The sequence below is a fragment of the Macrotis lagotis genome, chromosome X, assembly GCF_037893015.1.
Source record: "Macrotis lagotis isolate mMagLag1 chromosome X, bilby.v1.9.chrom.fasta, whole genome shotgun sequence".
Taxonomy (NCBI): domain Eukaryota; kingdom Metazoa; phylum Chordata; class Mammalia; order Peramelemorphia; family Peramelidae; genus Macrotis; species Macrotis lagotis.
The window spans coordinates 62,067,694-62,089,065 of NC_133666.1; the positions used below are offsets into that span (position 1 = coordinate 62,067,694).

The window sequence follows — 21,372 nt, forward strand, 5'->3', positions numbered from 1 at the left end:
ACCTTGGGCTTCCTGTAGGGGTTTATTGACTTAGCAAACCACATATAAATATTAACTATTTTATTACATCTTTGATTATTTTGATAATTATTCTCTAGTTACGCAATTACATTATAACCCAACTGGGGAAAAACATGGGAGGATTGTGGATAGCAAGTGACTTGCAGATCTTGTGTTTAACACCTTAATCTAAACTAATCCTGTCATTAGACGTATGAGGAATCTCAGGTCCAAGAGGTGATGTGATTTTTGTGACTTCTTCAAGGTCATATACAGCCAAAATTTGAATTCAAATTTAATGTTCCTTCCTCTGTACCATGTTTTAGAATTTTCTGAATATGAATAAATAACTTGATTTAATTAATGCAAAATAGATACCTGCCTCTCTCTCTCTCTCCACACACACACACACACACACACACACACACACACACATATGCAATCACTTTAAAAGAGGTGATTCATGTTAACTAATATATTATTCAACAAGTACTGTATAAGAATAAGTATTTTCCAGGTGCTAGGTACTACACCAAGAACTAGGGACAAAGAAATACAAATACACTAAACACTCCTTGCCCTCCAAGAATTTATACGTTAATGGTGGAAGCAACATGTCAATGAATAGCTATTTACATGATAGATACAGAAGGAAAGGCTCAAGTGACTGAAGGGGAACAGAGACATTTGAGTTGAACCACTGAAGAAGCAAGGAAAAGTGAAGAGGTGGAACTGTGGAGAAAGATATACTTTTCCAGGCAAGGGGGACAGTCAGTGCAAAAGGAGAGTTGGTGGATTGTCATGTGAGAAAAACAGCAAGGAATGTGGAAAAGAGAAGAGAGAAGTAGGATGTGAATTTGATATTATCAGTTATCTTCCCATGTTCATGATCATCAGACAAATTCTAGCTCGGATATGATCATTAAAGATGGAAAAGTCACTTTGAAGATACAGTTATGAAACAAATTATGCACATGCCACAATCTTGAATTGCACAATTCCATAGTTAAAAGCTAGCCCAGGATGACACCAATTTCTACCATATAGAAACATTTTAAACATTAACTTCAAAAGAGGACATCAATTATTAATCAAATTTGGTATGTACTTCTTGCTTATTTTTGCAGTTGGCAGAAATCTGGACAATTTTTATTGGTTTTTAAATTACCATATAATTTGTAATATAAAAAAGATGTCTTCAAGTGCTTCACAATTTACACTTAATTCACTAAAAATCCTTTTAATAGTAGACAATTAATCTTTGTAATTGCCCATCATGAATAAAACAGATGAAATTCAACCTATCAAGATAGTTTTAAAAGAGTTATCAGTTTAACATTTATTTATATGATAGGCTTTAGTAGCTTACATCAGCTTTTAGAAACTACATCATCATAGTAAATTTCCAAGTAATGTAATGCCAACAATACAAGCTTGTGACCATTTCCTAGTCCATGCTCAATTAATTTGCTGTAATTTGGGTTGTTCTATAAGGAAGAACTCTAAGAAACATCCTAAGTGGTTTAATTGGAGAATTCAGGCAAATTCTATTATGTCCTTTAAATTGTTATGTTCATGCTATTAATATACTAGCATATGGATGTCCCACTGAAATAACCATACTCTACATTCGACACTATTCAAGGTGGTGGAGGCTGTGTACCTGTATGACATAAAATGGATAAGATTTTACCAAAATTCCTTCTACTCTTTAGCCACATGAAGACTGCCCTATGATCTGTGGCTTCAGTTATAAAGTTGTTGTTTTTGAAACACATCACTTAGAAAATGTATGAAGGTTATTGAGAGATCTATTCAGTACAATTATCAGAAATATTTATTAACCAAGTTGCTAGGAAAATGTAAACTGTTAAAAATACTACAAAATTAAGATTTCTCTTTTTCTCTATATGTTGTTATTGTTCATCCTTCTTTTGGAAGATGACCAAAACTGTCACAAGTGACATCCTGACTTGCAAGTGAATTGGATTTAAGGAGGCAGAGTTGCACAATCGGTATTTTTACTCTCTCTTCTAGAGCATCAAAGTCCAATGACAGAAGTCAAAATGACTGTTGAAGGCTCAGGATGTAATGCATAACTTTGGTATCATCAGTGTGTATGGATGTATATCTATATTTCTCTATAATGAAATAGTTGGTATAGAAACACAAATCTATGTTGCAGCCGGCTCAGACTAGCAAGAAAGAGGTGACTGTTAAGTTTTTTGTCTCCACTGAGGTGAGCAGAGGCCGCTTGGCACTTGCCTCCACCCACGCTCCCCAGACCCAGCCACCTCACTGGGCCTCAGCCGCCGGATCTGCAGCCCGTGCACCCTAGTGTGCACCACTGCCATGGTGAAGCTAGGGAAGGCCGCCAAAAAACAAGAACCAAAGAAGATGGCTCTTCCCCCAAGGAGGTGGAGGACAGCAAGGAGGAGGACATGTCCGAGGAGAAGGAGAGAAGCAGAGAGGAAGTTGTGATCCCTCAGAAGAAGGACAAGAAGGCTGTGCCTAAACCAGCAAAGAAGGTACCACCAACCGAAAAAGCCATTATTGTCACCACACCTGCCAAGAAAGTAGCTGTGACTCCTGGTAAGAAGGCAGCTGCCACGAGCCCTGCCAAGAAGGCTGCCACCCCAGCCCAAGCTGTCCACCAAGCAAGAAGGAGGCTGTTCCAGCAAAAGCAGCTGCCACTCCAGCCAAAGCAGCGGTGCCCCTAACCAAAGGGGCAAAAAACAGGAAGAATGCCAAGAAGCAAGACAGTGAATCTGAAGAAGAGGATAGTGAGGAGGAATAAGATGAAGAATTTGAGCCTCCTAAAGCCACAAAGATGTGAGCAGCTCCCACCAAGCAAGACTCTGAGGAGGAGGAGGATGAAGTTGAGGGTGAGGATAACAGTGATGAGGATGAAGAAGATGAAGATGACTCTGAAGAAGTTATGGATACCACCCCTGCCAAAGGTAAGGCTGCTGTGAAAGCTGCCACTGGGAAAGCTGGGAAAGCCAAGGAATCAGAGGAGGAGGAGGAAGATGACAAAGATGAGCAGGATGATAACAATGAAGAAGAGGATGAGGATGACAATGAGGAAGAAGAGGAGGAAGCAGTGCCCATGAAAGAAGCACCAGGGAAGAGGAAAAAGGAAATGTTCAAACAGAAAACCCCTGAAGCCAAGAAGCAGAAACTGGATGCTGAAGTGTCATATACATATTTCAGTGTCTTTGCTGGTAACCTGAACTTCAAGAAAACTGCTTCTGAGCTCAAAACCAGCATCACAGACTTCTTATCTAAAAAGGACCTTACTGTGGTGGATGTCCATGTTGGCGCCAGCAGGAAGTTTGGCTATGTGGAGTTTGCATCTGCAGAAGACATGGAGAAGGCTATGGAATTCAGTGGCTCCAAAGTGCTTGGCTCTGAAATTAAGCTAGAAAAAGCAAAAGAGAACAAGAAAGACCATGATGCAAGGAGGCTCTTTGTCAAGAACCTGCCATACAAAGTGACTCAGGAGGAGCTAAAGGAAGTATTTGAAGATGCCATCCAGGTCAGACTGGTCTGCACCAAGGATGGGACCCCCCAAAGGAATTCCCTATGTGGAGTTTAAGGCAGAAGCCAATGTGGACAAGGCCTTGGAAGAAAAACAGGGTACCGAGATCGATGGTCTGGTTCTCATCCTGGACTACACAGAGGAGAAAAGCAAGGGCCAGGAGAATTCCAGGGGGAAGAACAACTCGTGGGGCAGCAGCAACAGCAAGCCCATGGACTTGAAGCTGCTGGTGCTGAACAACCTGGCCTACAGTGCCATGGAGGAGAGTCTGCAGGAGGTCTTGGAGAAGGCCACCTCCATAAGCCTGCCCCAGAACAATCAGGGCTGGCCCAAAAGTTATGCCTTTATTGAGTTTGCCTCCGTGTAAGACGCCAAGGAAGCTTTGACGACTTGTAACAACATTGAGATTGAAGGCAGAGCCATCCGGCTGGAGCTGAAGGGACAGAAGGCATCGAATGCAGCCCCCCAAACTAGTCCTACAAAACCTTATTCGTCAAAGGCCTCTCTGAAGATCCAACAGAAGATACGTTAAAAGATTCGTCCCAAGGCTCAGTAAGCGCCAGGATAGTCACAGACAGGGAGACAGGGTCTTCAAAAGGGTTTGGGTTTGTGAACTTTGGCTCAGAGGAAGAGCCCAAAGCCGCAAAAGAGGCCATGGAGATCGACAGAAATAAAGTAACCCTGGACTAGACCAAGCCTAGTGGCTTTGGAGGCCGAGGGGGTGGCCACGCTGGGGTGGCTTAGGTGACCAAGGGGCGGCAGAGGTGGCTGAGGGGGCTTTGGAGGCCGGGGCAGTTTCCGAGGAGGCTGACGAGGCGACAAGCCACAAGGAGAGAAGACGAAGTTTGACTAGCTTCCACCCTTCTCTTTCCCCGCTGCCATGTGAACGGACTCTGGGGGTCTCAGGCTGTTGTCTAATCACCAACAGCTGTCTGAGGACATTCAAGAACAGACTGGTGGCCTGCGGCATCTTAGAGCAACCTGGATAGCATTTCAAGGGAGAGAGCGTGGCGGTTTTGACTTGGTTGAATGGTCCATATAAACTTTCTGGAGCGATAGGTGAGGGAGTTCCTTCCCCCACCACCTTTTTTTTTAGGTTTTTGCAAGGCAAATGGGGTTAACTGGCTTGCCCAAGGCCACACAGCTAGGTCATTATGAAGGTTCTGAGTCCGGATTTGAACTCAGATCTTCCTGACTCCAGGGCCCGTGTGCTCTATCTACTGCGCCACCTAGCTACCCCTCCTTCCCCCTTTTTTGTCTGAGTCGTCTTGAGTTTCTAATGTTAATACCCCATGTACAAAACCATTTTTAATACAAACAAAAATAAGATTTTTTTTCAACATTAGCATTTTCATCTCAGAAATCAGCAAATACTACAAATCAAGGTTTGATTAATTATTTTGACTTATTTTCTTACTGATTATCAACTGAAGGAGATATCACAATTTTCAGATTTTGTTCACAGATTTTATCTTGTATGTTCATCACTGCAAAATTATCATTAAGTACTTCAACATTAAAAGATCCTGTTTGGTCATGGTTGGAACTCCCTCAATTGATACAGATAGAAAGCCCTTTGTAACTTAGCAGGAAAAATCATCACCTTCTGGTCAACTAACTAACAAGTCTCTCTGAATTCAGCTAGGTATGTCTGAAGAAGACACGGCATTGACTAATAGTAGCTGCTAAAAATTATGCTATACTGGCATCACCAAACATACAGGATCACTTCTACAATCATGACAATAATGATTGACATATGTGCAACATATGCAAAGTGATTAAACATCTCATCTCATTTGATACTCAAAAGAAGCTTTTGAGGTAGGAATTATTAATTTCCTTTTACAGAAGACTTAGTCTAGTAAAGTGAACTCAGTTTGTGATAGAGGCAGAATTTGAACTCAGGTCTTCCTGATATCAAATTCAAAAATCTACACACCAGACCAGGATGGTTTTCAAGATATCACAATAGGATCATAAGGGATGATGAATATTAAATAAGTCTGCCCAACTGGCAAGCTCAATTCTCCCCATTGTTGAAGTTCCTCCTGTGAGTTTACAGCACTGCTTCAAGTATGCACTTGAATAGAAACAAAACAGAAAATCAATTTGAACAAAAATAGAAGTGAATAACTTGAGGATAAAACCTGAAAAAGCAGTAGATACTTGTCTCACTGTAAGAAATAGCCATTTCCCCCCAGCCAGTACTACCATAGCACTTTCTTTTCTTTATCACTTCACTAGCTTATTAACCAATTTAATTTCAATCTAAAATACACATTAGTAAGATACTTTCAACCAATTCATATAACTCTGGAATATAGCAAATTATAGCTTCAAAGGGAAGTTCAACTTTTTCTCATTTCTTAAATATGGAAGTATGCATAGTAAAAGCTACATTTTGATTTTGGTTTCTTTCAAGTTGGAATATTTTGGGATTTCCTATATAGGTGTTACTAACTGAAGTGCTTGCACAACATGTAGAGTCATTTTATTTATATCTACAGAGACTTAGATAGTAGTTTTAAGTCTGAAGTTCCCAGGGAAACCTGGGAGGGGGGGTGCAAAAATGTCAATTATATATATTGAGGATCAGCCCCATTAGATTGGGTCTTGTCTTTTGATGCCCAGGGATAACACATCCTGCTTCCTGACTGTCTGCCAAAGAAACTGAGCTACAACAGTGCCAGGCCATAATCTGACTTGCTACCTACTACCTCCTAACAGGACTGTCAGACTCCCTTCATGCCCTCTCCTGCTTGTATCTTCTGAAAGAGAGGGTTCACAGAGCCTTACAGGACATAACAATACCATGGATCACCAGGTAGAGACCATGAATAAGCAAATTCTTGATTCTCTCAAATGACTTCTCCCTATCAATGATATTCTTCCTGAACTCATTCCTCAATGATGGCAGGCTTCTACCATTTTCTTTTCTTTATCCCGTGATTATGGCCTACCACTCTCAGGGAAGAAGAGTAAACCCCCTTCCCCAATCTAAGCAGTCTTGTACTCTCATTCTCACGTACCCATACTCTCAATTTCCTACTCTACATCTGCCCATTTTGGCTACTGAGTTTCTCTGGAATCCATGCTCTCTATTACCAACCTTCTTTTCATCTTTAACCTCTTCTTGCTCCAACTTTCCCCTACTCTCTGAGACTTGGATTCATCCAGATATAAATGATTCCTTCGTCATTTTTATCTGCCTTGACTACAGTTTCTCTCATAGATCCTAATTTTACAGTGTAGTGCGGGTGTCAGAATACTCTTCCTCCTCAATACAACTTCCTCCATTGCTATGTGACTCATTCTTCCACTACACTTCAGTTATATACTGATGGCCCTATCCTTGAGCTTGCCATCACACATCATCCACATCTGCATTCATGAACAAGCATATATAACAAAAACAAAAACAACAACAATAATGATAATAATAATAATTATTATTATAATGATGATGATAATGATGTCTTTATCTTTGAAGGATACAAGGACAGCAAGTTAATGGTGACCCGACTTGCACAATAGGTTTGTTAAAATGAACGGTATGGTGTGCAAAGACATGCTTATCATCACTTTAGCCCATGGCCTAATTTGACAGTAAATAGGGCTTCTGGTGATGGTTTGGATGCAACAGGAATCCTTGGCTTTTGAGGATGATTTCTTCTCCCATATTAGCTAGGTGCCTCAGGGTTACAGAAATGCCAAATATGCCACCACTATGTGATACCTTACAACAAAATAGTGACACACAGTATATCCAAGCCTGTTTCTCAATCATCACTATTGGTTTTTCCCACATATCAATGAAATACCAAGATGTTTCAGCAACATCAAAAACACATATATCTAGTGTATATGATTCATTTATATGATCAGAACCTTATATTATTCTAGCTCTTTTTAGACTTTATTATTCCTAACTTTGAATATTATTCTCAACATGATCTCCAAACACATGTATGCTTGCTAACCTCTCTTCTCTTCCCTATTTTGAACCCATGGTAAATTAGTTTTTTAAATCCTCTTAATTTTAAATTTTCTTAAATTAGATATTTTAACTTCTCTTTTATTTCCTCATACTTCTCAGTCTTCCTTCTTCTAGGCTTTCAGTTTATACTTTTCATATGTCACCTCATACTCCTTTACCCCCCCCAAACTAAGACCATTCACTATAAAAGCTCCCTCTTCTCTCCTATGATATCATCCCCACTAACTCCTCCTTTCCCCAGTCTCTGGGGAGGAACCAGTCATTCTCCGAGCTGATGTCAAGCCCTCTACATACACATTTATTCCCACTTCCTCTTATCTTTTCTAGCAGATTTGTCTAATGTCTACCCTCTCCAATCTTTAGTCTCTCCTTAGCTAATAGCTCTGTCCTTACTACCCATAAATAGGCTCATATCACCTTTATCCTTTAAAAAATACCCTACACTTAATCTAACCATACTAGCTAGCTATCATTCTCTATCTCTCCCCTTCCACCTTTTCTTAGCTAAAGTTCTTAAGAAAACTATCTGTATTTGATGTCTCCATTTCTTGTCATTTGCTTTTAAACTTTCTGCAATCTGACTTATGATAATAATTCAACTGAAACTGCCCTCCACAAAATTATCTATGGTTTCTTTTGTTTGTTTTTTGAATTTTCAAGGCAATGAAGTCAAATGACTTGCCCATGGTCACACAGCTAGGTAATTATTAAGTGTCTGAGGATGAATTTGCACTCAGATCATCCTGGCTTCAGGGTTGGTGCTCTATCCATTGGGCCACCTAGCTTCCCCCAGTGGTTTCTTAACTGCCAGATCTAACACCCTTTTATCAATCTTAGTCCTCTTTGATATCTCTGCAATCTGTGACACTGTCACTCACCTTCTTTCTTTGGATATTTTCTTTTCTTAGATTTTTCATGATTCTACTCTCTCTTTGTTCTACTATTACTTGCCTGACCTCTCCTTCATAGCCTTTGCTCAATCTCCATCCTTATGCAAACTCTCTCCATTATCTAAATAACTTCCATGATCATTTCTGAGCAGATGATTATATATATATATATATATATGTACATATGTATATGTACATATATATGAATATGTATTTTCATATATACAGTCCCTCCTGAACTCCAGTCCCTTATTATGAAGTAGATGTCCTATAGTTGTCTAAAACCCAAAAATATTCTAGTCTCTTTTTACCCAAATCTACCACTCTTCACAACTTTCCTATTATTCTCAATAGCATCACTGTCCTCCCAACTACCAGCTTCACAAACTTGGTTCTATCTCAAACTACTTATTTCTTTATATTCCATATATTCCAATTAGTTGCCAAATTTTGTCTTTTCTACATCTACAACATTTCTGACACCCATTCCCTTTTCTCCACTCACACAGTCACCATCTTACACAAGTCCTATTCAAAAACTCTACTGTCTGATCTTTCTGCTTCAAGACTTTAATCTCCTCCAAGACGTTAAGGGAACTGCAATATTGTCTTTCCTAAAACATAGATTTGGTCATTCTACCTCCCCTACTCCACAAATTCTATTAACTCTCTTCTAACTCCAGGATAAAATATGGGATGCTTTGGTATTTAAAGTTCTCCATGACCTGTCCCTTTCATACCTTTACAATCTTTTTAGACTTTTCAGCTTTCTAGGCCCTTTAGTATCTTGTTACACTTAACAACTTTGCTATTTCAAGCAAACCTTGCATTGATTTTGTACCAATCTGAAGATGATCTCCCTATCAATCTCTTCTAATCAGTATCCCTAGCTTCTATAAGACTCATGTCAAATGCTAACTTTTGCAAATCTTTTCTTCCTTACCAATTTGAGACTCATTTCACACACACACACACACACACACACACAAACACATACCCCACAAACACACTTCCTGTCAGCAGTTAGTGCTTTCACCTCTGAGATTTCTTTCCCTCTATGTAACCTATATCTTAAATATATCTATTTATGAATTTTTCATCTCTCCTCCCCTCCCCTTCCTCCAGGTGATTAATTCCTTGAGGACAAGACCCAATTTGTTTTAATTTTAGCCTTCCTTTTTATTGCCAGTGCTTGGAACAAAGTAATCACTTAAAACTTATTGACTGAAAGATCTCTCTGGGGTTCTGGCCAAAGGTTATGTATACTTTGGGTGCTGGGGAAACCGGTCATATTTACTTGACTGTTCGTTTACTGACACAATAGAATGCAACTATTTGCTCTGAAATGTCTGCTTCCATCCTTTTAAAAAAAATCCTGTCATATTTGATTCAGAGAAGTTCTTGCAAGTTTAACATGAGATGCCTAATGCTTCTCACCATTATATTAAATGAGTCAGGCAAGAAACAAAGCACAGTGTACAGCAGAATTACAGTTGTCTAAAGAAGCTTTTTCTAATGATGAACAAATCAGTTGCAAGTCTAGAGATGTGTGTTTTTCTAGGGTTCTATATCCTTGGAATTTGTTAGAATGGCACTAATTTCTATTCCTAAACAATGGATTGGGTGGGTAAGATGGCTTGAAAGTATCTCAAGGCTTTAATCTTGATATGACAGTCATCAGCTCCGCTCCTTGCTTTCAGTCTTTCTAAGGTTACAGTTACATTTCTTTTATGTTATACCCATGATAGTCTTGGAAAAACAAACCAAAAAATGCAACATCACAAAGTACTGATTCTATTCCTCACCCCCCCCATATTTGTGAAAAGTTGATTTGCAAAGCCAAACCACATATAATTTTAGAAGTTGTGATAGTGATTTTCCTTGGGGGAACTTTGTTAAATGACAAAAAAATGTAATTATATAGGTGGAATGTATTTGACTTCTCTACTGGGTCTACTTTATTTTATTATCTGAAGAACATTTCTTTTCTTACTGTAAAAGCAGCAAAACAGGTAACAGACCTGCATTTAAAACATATTAAGATATTTTAAAACAGCAGGAAGATAATATACAAAAAGAAAATCTGCTTTTAAATTTAAACATCATATAGACCTCCTGAACAATGTACAAGGATGTACACAACTAATGTCATGCTGTATTTGATACCCCTTTCCTATGCTCTTTCAATGGTCTTCTGGGAGTCTTATATGTAAATTAACAAAACAGACTGTACTGAACTATAAACAGGACAGGAAAACAAAGTGGAAAACAAAGCAATCCAAAGAATGGAAATGGACAATGATTTTTTTCTTTTCTTTTTTTTTGAAAAATGATAATAGAATATTATTGAAACAGAGTCTGCTGTATCAACAGAGAAATAGTATTTGAACTTAGGATCATATATTGAGAGTTATAAAGGCCATTTGTACCTATTTAGTTCAAGTCCTTCATTTTAAGATAAGGAAACAGAGATCCATGGAAATTAGAATTGCCCAAGATCACAGAAATAACATCATGGTATGAATATGAACCCATGTCCAGAGACCCCACAGGCAATACCTTTCTTCTCACCTACTGCACTACCATGGTCTAATTAAGTTAGTGAGCATTCTCTATCTTGTTACTAAGTAGATATCTTACCATTCTGTCTTACTTGTCTATATGATTATTTTCAGAAATATACAATTTCATAGTTGGGAAGAATGTCAGCATTTTTGGTTAGCAAATAAGCTGTATTTGTTTTGCAAAGACAAAAATGGAGGACCCAGAGAGAGATTCCAAAATGTTAGCGCTGGAAAGGCTGAAACAATTAACAAGTTGAACTTCTTCATTTTACAATAAAAAAATGAGACCCAGAAAGACAGAGTACCTTTGTCTAGTAACTAGAGGGTCAAGATTCCCAGTGTCCCACCTCTATGCATTCTCTTTGCACTGACACAGCTTCAACTCTCACTTAAGGTTTATATCACTTAATGCCTTCTGGTTGGGCTTCCTGCTTCTAGTCTCCTCCAATCAAATTCACCCTCTACTCAGTTGCCAAGATCATCTTCCTTGACTATGTATATGTCTGAGCACGTCATGCCTCATTCTCAATCAGAAAATTCTTATTGCTATTGTTCAATCATCATCTGTTTGACTCCTGTGACCCTGTAGACTATAGCACACCACTGCTGGTCAGGGCGTTTTCTTGGCAAAGATACTGGAGTGGTTTGTCATTTTCCTCTCCATTACCTTCCCTAATCTTTCAAGAATATAAAATCATGTGTAACTTTGTTACTCCCTGCTTTCAAGTTTTCATCAACCTTACCCCTCTCCAGATATTCTGAGATCCAGGGACACTGGCCTCCTTGTTTCTCATATAAAGCTACTTCATCTCCCAACTTCACGTCCTTTTCCTGGCTATCCTCCATTCTGGAAAACCTCCCCCTCTTTACTTTTGCCTCTTGATATCTCCTTGCTCCCTTCAAGATACAGCTTAAATCTTCCCTGTTCAGGAAGCCTTTCTTGTTAATTCCATCTCTCTCTGAGATATTCCGTTTACATTGCATACATCCTATATGGAGATAGTTACTTGCATGTCTGTCTTCCTTTAGGTAAGGCCTTCTTTTTGGCTTAGCATAGCACCTGGTAACCTAGGTAAGTAATTAATAAAGGTTTGTTGACTTTTGCCTCCAGGATACACACACACACACACACACACACACACACACACACACACACACACTTTTTTCTGGCATTAAAAGTCCTTTCAAATCTGGTTCCAACCTATATTTCCATATATCTTTTATTCCAGAAAATCTTTGCACGCAATTCGCTTCAACCCAGTTGGCTGATGTCACAGAAACAGTTCAGCTCTTGCCTCTGTGCCTTTACCTCGGCTGTCCCTGGTCATGGAATAAACTCCCTTATTCTCTGCAGCTTCTAGTGTTTCCTCCAACAATAAATAACTTTTATTTACTTTGTATTTTAAATGTAGTTATATGTACACACATATTTTCCTTTGATAGAATACAAGTTACTTTAGTACAAGGACTTTTGGCTGTTGTTTTTTATCCTATACCCCAACACTTAAGCAGAGCTTTTTTTTTTACTAGACATATGATTTCACTCTGATAAGAAACTCTACCAGTACTGAATATCTGCAACTTCAGAGGTACTTGAGGCACTAACAGTTTAAGTAACTTCTCCAGATTCAGAAAGCTATCGTCTATCAGGGACACTAACTGAACTCAGGCTGTTCTGACTATGAGGCTGACTGATTTATTCTCTCCTTTTAAAAAGATTACATCGGGGCAGCTAGGTGGCGCAGTAGATAAAGTACTGGCCCTGGAGTCAGGAGTACCTGGGTTCAAATCCGGTCTGACACTTAATAATTACCTAGCTGTGTGGCCTTGGGCAAGCCACTTAACCCCATTTGCCTTGCAAAAACATAAAAAAAATTAAAAAAATAAAAAGATTACATCTAACTATGGAGCACTCAACCTGGATTCAAAAAGATCTGGTGTCAATTATGGCCTCAGACACATTACTTATTAGATGAATGACCCAAAGCATGTCTCTTAACCTCTATATGCCTCGTTTCCTCACCTATATAATAGAGGGATAACAGCAGCACTTACTTTGCAGGGTTTCTGTGAGGATTAAATGGGATAATATTTACTAAAATGTAGGAGCAATATAATACTTGTTCTCTTCTTTTCCCCTTCTTTAAGGAAGTTGCTGCTCATTAAAATAATATAAATACCTCTTTTTAAATAGTTCTTGAGGATTTGAAGTATAATTTAGCATTTGTGCATCTAGTACCTTGGAGTATTTGAAACAGAACAATATGCTGAGATGAAAAAAGTCTTCCCAAAGTAAAATCATTTACATTAGCTAATGCTCTGCCATGGTTAGATAGATATATTTGGCTACCATTTTGGAATGCAGCATACCCTCAAAATGTTAAGTTTCAACTATCAGCTAAGTGGCACAGTGCATAGAGCACTAGATCTAGGGTCAGAATAACCTAAGTTCAAAGTCATCTTCAGACACTTATTATTTGTGTGACTCTGGGAGACAGTCACTTCACCCTGTTGGCTTCATGTTATTCAGTTCTAAAATGGGGAATAGGAATGATACTTACCTCTTGGGATTGTTATAAGGATCAAGTGAGAATATTTGCAAATCTAAAAAAAGGTATATAAATTCTAGCTATTTATTATTACTGTTATTATTAATGACTAGGAAAGCAAAACTGTGACTTCAAGAGCTCTTAAAAGACCAATATTTACAAACTGAGATTTTGATCTTAGAGGATTAATAATGTATCTCTTAAGTTCTCATGTGATAGTCTTGAAATGATAGCACTGTTGGTTTTCTGTTTGAATGATAGAATACTGTTACAAATATGATAATATTTTCATAAATACTATTTCAAGCACATAATAATGGAATTTGAATGCCAATACAATTCCATTTCCTCTTCAGAGACAAAATGACAGGCTATGGGGCCAATGGGAAAATGACAAACGTCACTTTATCTGTATTTCAGTAAGATTTCTGAATCTGAAGACACATTTATCAACACATTAGGAAGATAAGGTACAGCGAAATGTGCCTTCAAGTTATATTTTTCAAGATTGGAGCTCGGGAGATCCAAAAAAATTTTTAGCCTGGGGGCCAGAAGCAAGGAGGCAAATTCAATATGACTTTCACTGTCCTCTGAACATATACCCCCTTTTAAATGTATCTTTAAAAATGTATCTTTAAAATTAATAGCAAAATACCAGATCCTGAGCTGATCCAACAAACCACTTACTCTTTTAGTCTCAATTTCTCTACTTTGCAAGTGAGAAGGGGTGATTTTTACCATCTTTAAGATCTCTTCCAGCTTTGACATTCTATATTATATGATGATTCTAAGGCTTAGAATATAGGAGGGCAGGCAGTGACAAAAAAGGTCACAAATTATCACTCTAATTCAATCTTTTTTTATTCTTATGAGATTAAATTTACAAATGCATCAGTCAATAAATATTCATTAAGTACTACTTACTATGTGATAGCCATTAGAGTATGAGATACGAAAGAATATTAAAAGACAGTCCCTGGGGTAGTTAGGTGGTGCAGTGGATAGAACACGGGCCCTGGAGTGAGGAGGACCTGAGTTCAAATTCAATCTCAGAAATTTAATAATTACCTAGCTTCATGACCTTGGGTAAGTCACTTAACTGCATTTCCTTGCAAAAAAAAAGACAGTCCCTGCTCTCAATGATCACACAAGTCTTTTAGGTGAGACAACATGCCAGCAAATATATGCAAATTAAGTAAGCTTTAGAATAATAATATTGACTTTCCTATAGGTACTATAATATCTACTTTAAAAATAAAGAAACCAAGACTCTGAGAGATTAAGTCAACTGCTCACAGTCACAAATGCAGGATTTGAAACCAGGTCTTGTTCACACTAAGTCCAGTTCTCTAGCCACTACTCCATATTACCTTTCAATATTCTAGGCAAACTGCAATTTTCACTTTTCACTGAACTCTATACTCACACTAACTTCCTGGAATTTATTCTTTCTTTGTCTTGACCTGCTGAAATCATTCTTTTTCTTGTTTCAGCTCAGGTGCCTCTTCCATGAGTTGTTCCTTGATCTCTACCCTATCTTTTAACCAAGTGCATGGTATTTAAGGACAACTAGCACATTTGATATGAGGCTTACTGAACCCTTTTCATGGTTGTTCATCCATAGTCCACCTGTCACTGTACACTCACCTGTGACTCCAAGAAGCTGTAGCTTCTTGGCCATACCCTGGTAAACCATTTCAGCAGACTAAACCAGTTGAGGATAACTGACAGGTTTCAAACCCACTGGTGATATGGCAGTCTCTACCAAAAACACATGAAGAATGCCCCTGGTGGAATGAGCAGGTAAGAACAATCTGTTCCAATGGACATGAATCAGACACTGTGAAGAATTTAAAACTTGATAAGCCAATGAGGATAATTAGCTAGGTCATCCTCTGAACCTCACGGCCATTACCTGCCATCGAGACCTTTTTCTTTAATGACTCTGGAAGAAAGAGTGAGGGTGACAACTTTGTATAACTGTCTCAAATCCAATTCATAAATTAAGACATCACCTTGTGATATCATTGGCACTCTTCTAACACTAAGGATAAACAGCAATAATTCCTCAACCAGAGTAAGAGAAATTCATGGTGAGGAGGCACATCAACCCATACCTAAATAGAAATCTACTCTAAAATATATCCAACAGGGACTTCCGGCCAAGATGGTGGAGAGAAGGCAGGCACTGTGCTAAGGTCTCCTGGTTTCTCCTCAAAAATAACATGAAAGAAACCTCTTAACAGAAATTCAATTGACAATCCCAGAAAGAGAAGATAGGAGAACATCTACCAAGAAGGTCTGTTTCCAGGGACCGTGGGTGAACTGGGAGCAGAGACCAGAGGGCAAGAGGGGGCAGGGTGAAGCCAGAGGACTGGTCTCAGCTGTGGAGGCTTTGGTGAGTGGTGGGTCTGAGGACCACCTTTAGCTGTGTAATTTCTGGCTGGCAGAGCAGAGGTCTGGTGAGTCCCAACCAGGCTGGAGGGTAAGTTCCAGCACAGAGTTGCAGAGCATGGCTGGATGAACCACTTGGATCAGAGGCCTGAGCTCCATACTTTTAGTGGAGCCCTCTTCCCAGAACAAACAGTAACTGCCCTTCTACCCCCAGGCTCAGGTGTGGGCAGCAGGCTCCCTCAGCTGAAAGGGAGACTACCTCCCTCAGGACTCAGCCCACATGGTTCAAGAACAATTCAGACTCTGCTGCTACCCCTCACTCCCTCCAGGCCTAGAGAGAGGACCTGAATTACTCCAGAGAAAGCAACCAGCACTCCCTACTGGCCAGCCCTTGGAGTTACTATGTCAAGTGAGCAAAGCCTCTCTAGCTCTACTTGTTTAGTGCCCTATCGAGCAAAATTCCAAAAAATTACTTTAAGAGTTAGAAAAAATTGTAAGTAAATTCATATGAAGAAATAAAAAGTTGAGAATTTCCAGGCATTTAATGAAAAAAACATGCAAAGGAAGGGCTTAGCCCTACCAGATCTAAAATTATATTATAAAGCATCAGTCATCAAAACTGTCTTCTATTGGCTAAGAAATAGAGTGGTGGATCAGTGGAATACACTAGGTGCAATAGCAGGAAACAATTAAAGAAGTCTGCTATTTGGGGTCATGGTGCAGTGGATAGAGCACCGGCCCTGGAGTCAGGAGTACCTGTGTTCAAATCCGGCCTGAAACACTTAATAATTACCAAGTTGTGTGGTCTTGGGCAAGCCACTTAACCCCCCTGCCTTCCAAAAAAAAGAAAAGAAAAGAAATCTGTTGTTTGATAAACCCAAAGAGTCCAGATATTGGGATAAAAACTCTCTCTTCAATAAAAACTGTTGGGAAAATTGGAAGTTAGCATGGAAGAATCTTAGACCAACAACTCAAACCCTATACCAAGAAAAGACCCAAATGGATACAGGATTTAGACATAAAAACAATATTATAACAAACTAGAAGATCAAGGAGCAGTTTACTTGTCAGATCTATGGAAGGAGAAGCAGTTTATGACCATGGAAGGCATGGAAAACATCACTGAAAACCAACTAGATGATTTTGATTATATTAAATTAAATTAAAAGCTTTTGCATAGACTGCAGCCAAGATCAAAAGAAATGTAGTAAATTGGGAAACAATTTTTACAACTAGTATTTCTCACCAAGGACTCATTTCTAAAATATTCAGAGAACTGATTCAATTTTTTTAAAAAAAACAAGCCATTCCCCAATTGACAAATGTTCAAAGGATTTACAAAGGCAATTTACAGATGAGGAAATCAAAGTGATCCATAGTCGTATGAAAAACTGCTCTAAATCACTACTTATTTAAGGAATTCAAATTAAAGCATCTCTTAGGTACTACCTCATACCCCTCATACTGGCCAATATGACCAGAAAGGACAATGATCAGTGTTGGAAGGGATGTGGGAAATCTGGGACACTAAGACATTGTTGGTGGAGCTGTGACCTCATCCAACCTTTCTGGAGAGCAATTTGGAATTATGTCCAAAGGGCAACAAAAATGTACATCCCCTTTGATCCAGCAATACCACTACTGGGTCTATACCCTGAAGAGAATAGGAAAAAGGGTAAAAACATCACTTGTACAAAAATATTCATAGCAGCCCTGTTTGTGATGGCAAAGAATTATAAATTAAATGAATGTCCTTTAGTTGGGGAATGGCTTAACACACTGTGGTATATGTATGTCATGGAACACTATTGTTCTATTAGAAACCAGGAGGGATGGGAATTCAGGGAAGCCTGGAAGTATTCTCATTAACTGATACTGAGCAAGATGAGCAGAACCAGAACACTGTACACCCAACATCAACCCAGGGGTGATAATCAACCTTAATGGACTTGCTCATTTCATCAGTGCAACAACCAGGCACAATTTTGCAGTATCTGCAATGGATAATACCATCTGTATCCCAGAGAAAGAATTGTGGAGTTTGAATAGACAACAAAGACTATTACCTTTAATTAAAAAAAAAGTTATCTAAGTCTGTAATTTTGCTATCTCTTATACTTTATTTTTCTTCCTTAAGGATTTGATTTCTCTTTCATCACATTCAACTTAGATCAATGTATAACATGGAAACACAATGTAAAGACTAACAGACTGTCTTCTATGGGGGGTGGGGAGAGGAAAGTAAGATTAGAGGGGAAATTGTAAAATTCAAACTAAATAAAATCTTTCTTTTATAAAAAATATAAATCCAAAAATGCTTATCCTTTCTTTGCTTCAAGATTACTAGGGATGTGAAAATCACTCCCTCCAAATACAATTCTCAAGTAAAGTGGACTGTTTGGTCCGACCACAGTTTTTTTTAGAGCACTTTGTCTGGAAATCTCATTTGTAAAATCCCATCTTTTTATGTACAAGTAAAATCTTGCTGATTAAAATGGAAGAACCTTGAGGCAAGAGCCTGTTTTCCCCCCTTCCACTTTTGCTGCCTCCTGTTGTGAAAAAAGAGCAGAAACTTTTTTCATTTTTTATTAATTTTACTTTTGAAAACAAGTTCTCTAATAAATTCAGCTAGCAAAACAAATAAACAAAATGAAGAATATATCTCAGAGAAAAAATAGCATAAAAACAATGACTTCACCATAGATTTAAATAGGAAGAGGAAAGAAGACTGTATTGTCTTTGGGAAACAGTACATTATTTCTAATGAATCCATGTTTCTCTTTGAAATAAAGGTCTGTGTTTTAACATAAATACTCTTTTTGAAGACACTGTATTGGCAACGAATCTCTCATCACAGACTCCAAAGACTGAAAGCTGTAGGTCAGTGAGAGGGCAATGGAAAGGCACATGGTAGGCATAAACAAGCTGCAAAATATGACCAATGAATTGTGCAGAAGAAGTATCATAAAGAATACCATTAGAAAGATGAATGACCCAAATAAGAAGTGAGATGACTATGGAGCAAAAGTGAGGAACAACCAAAAGCAAGCTAAATTCCAATAATACTGCATAGTCACAGAAAATAGGCTTTTCATATTTGTGCCTATCTACTTTGAATTCTGTTATGTGAAAAATCCAATTTAGCCTTGAGATTGATATTGTATTAAATCAGTAAGTTAGAGGGAAAGAGTAGGTGATAATCTATTCAATTCATCCTTGATTTCTTAGTTTTTTTGAAGTAATCTTTACAGTAGTAAATTTCTTTTATATGTTTTAATACATGAAAGCAATAACATTTGACATGTATGTTGTTACTACTATAAAGCTATTTCTCTGCATTCTTTTGATTCTGGTTAATTTTCAACTCTTCTCTCTTATTCACCACAAAGATCAGCTACCAAATATTGTTGTTTCTTACTTCATATTCTCTCTCACATATATCCTCTTCTCTCTGCTGCTCTCATTCATGCTCACATCACCTCTCACCTTACATTAATATAATAGTTTCCTTACTGGTCTTGCTGTCTCTTAAATCTCATACCAATATTAAAACTACCAAACCAAATCAAATCAAGCAAAATAACACTTCTTGAATGATAACAGTAAACATCTTTGGCAATTATAAAAAAGACCTGCACCTTAGGTCTATAATGTGTAGAAAGGAGATAACAGTACTTATCTCATGCTTATAGAGAGAATCAAAAGGAAAAATTTCTGCAAATCTTCAAGCACTACACAAATCCTAGCAGAAATAATAAAGCTCATTGTTTAGGCTCTCATTTGAAGTTAACAATAAAATTGTCACTGGCCTTATTTGCCAAAAGATCTTATATAATCTTAGCATCAGCAAATGAGGTATCTTGTATGACATCTGCAAAATGAGACTCCTTGTTGGATACCAATCTTTCAGCAGCATTTTGCTCTATCCTTACATTTTTGCAATCAATTAAATATAACACAGGAGAATCATATTTTCTGGACATTTCAAGCAACTAAACTGCTTCAGCAAATCACACTTCTACTTTGTTTTTTTTTAAATTTTCTTTTTAAAAACATTTAATTTTTTCCACAAGTATATATAAAAAGAATTTTCAACATTCATTTTAGAAAATTTTGATTTCTAATCCTTTGTACTCCCTAACTACCCTCCCCCTCATTGAGAAAACAAGCAAGTTTGATACAGGTTATACATGTGTGGTCATGTAACAAATTTTAGACATTTTGTGAAAGAAAACGGACAAAAACAACAAAACAAAAACAAGAAAAGTTTGCTTCGATCTGCATCTAGACTTCATTAGTTCTTTCTCTGGAGAGGGATAGCACTTCTCGTAAGTCTTTGGAAATTGTTTTGGATCCTTGTATAGCTGAGTAATAGCTAAGTCATTAACAGTTGATCATCATACAATATTGTCATTACTGTGTAACATGTTCTGGTTCTAGTCATTTCACTTTGCATCAGATCATATGCATCTTTTCAGGTTTTTCTGAGAGCAATCCTGTCATTATTTCTTCTCTCCCCCTTTCTTTCTATATTTATTTTTCCAACTATGCGTAATGGTAGTTTTCAACAATCTTTTTTGTTTTACATTTTTCTCCCTCCTTCCCTTCCCTCCATACCCAACCCCGACAGAAAGCAATGTAATATAGACTATACATATATAACCATGTCAACACATGGATACATATTACTCATGCTGTAAAAGAAGAATCACATCCAAATGGAAGAGAAAAAAAGTTAGAGAGAAATGATGACATAATTCATAAGAGAACTTTTTTTTTAAATTGAAGATGGTAAAGTTAGCTTTGCATTTAAATTACAGTTACTTCTCTGGATGTGGAAGTGATTCTCCGTTACAAGTCCTATAGTACTGTATTTAATTACTGTCCTGCAGATGATCATAGTTGATCATCATACCATGTTGCTGTGTGTATAATGCTCTTTTAGTTCTGCTAACTTCACTCAGCATCAGTTTGTACAAGTCTTTGCATGCTATTCTGAAGTCCCATTCTTTGTGGTTTCTTATAGAATGATAGTGTTCCATCACATTCATATGCCACAATTTGTTCATCCATGCCCAAATTGCTATCCATCTCTTTAATTTCCAATTCCTTGCCACTAAGAAAAGAACTGCTATAAATATTTTGTAAAGATGGCCTTTTTTTAAAACATTTTTCATGATCTCGTTGGGCTATCAACCTAGTAGTTGTATTGTTGGATAAAACAATATTCACAGTTCTTTTACTCTTTGGGAAAAATTCCAAAGTGTTCTCTAGAAAGGTTGGATCAGTTCACAATTTAACCAACAATGTATTAGTGTCTGTTTTATCATGTGCCCTCCAGCACTGATCATTTTCCTTTTTAGTCATATTGGCCAATCTGATAGGTGTAAGGTACTTGTTGATGGTTTTAGATTAGATACTGTTTTTCCTTTTA

The 21,372-nt window shown here is 37.8% G+C and overlaps 1 long non-coding RNA gene and 1 pseudogene across 2 annotated transcripts in view; one reads left to right on the forward strand and one right to left on the reverse strand.

Moving 5' to 3' along the window:
• Positions 1–21,372, reverse strand: part of LOC141497565 (uncharacterized) — a 317,802-nt gene that overhangs the window by 244,968 nt on the left and 51,462 nt on the right. The gene's annotated exons all lie outside the window — the stretch shown is intronic.
• Positions 2,353–4,394, forward strand: LOC141498406 (nucleolin-like; annotated as a pseudogene).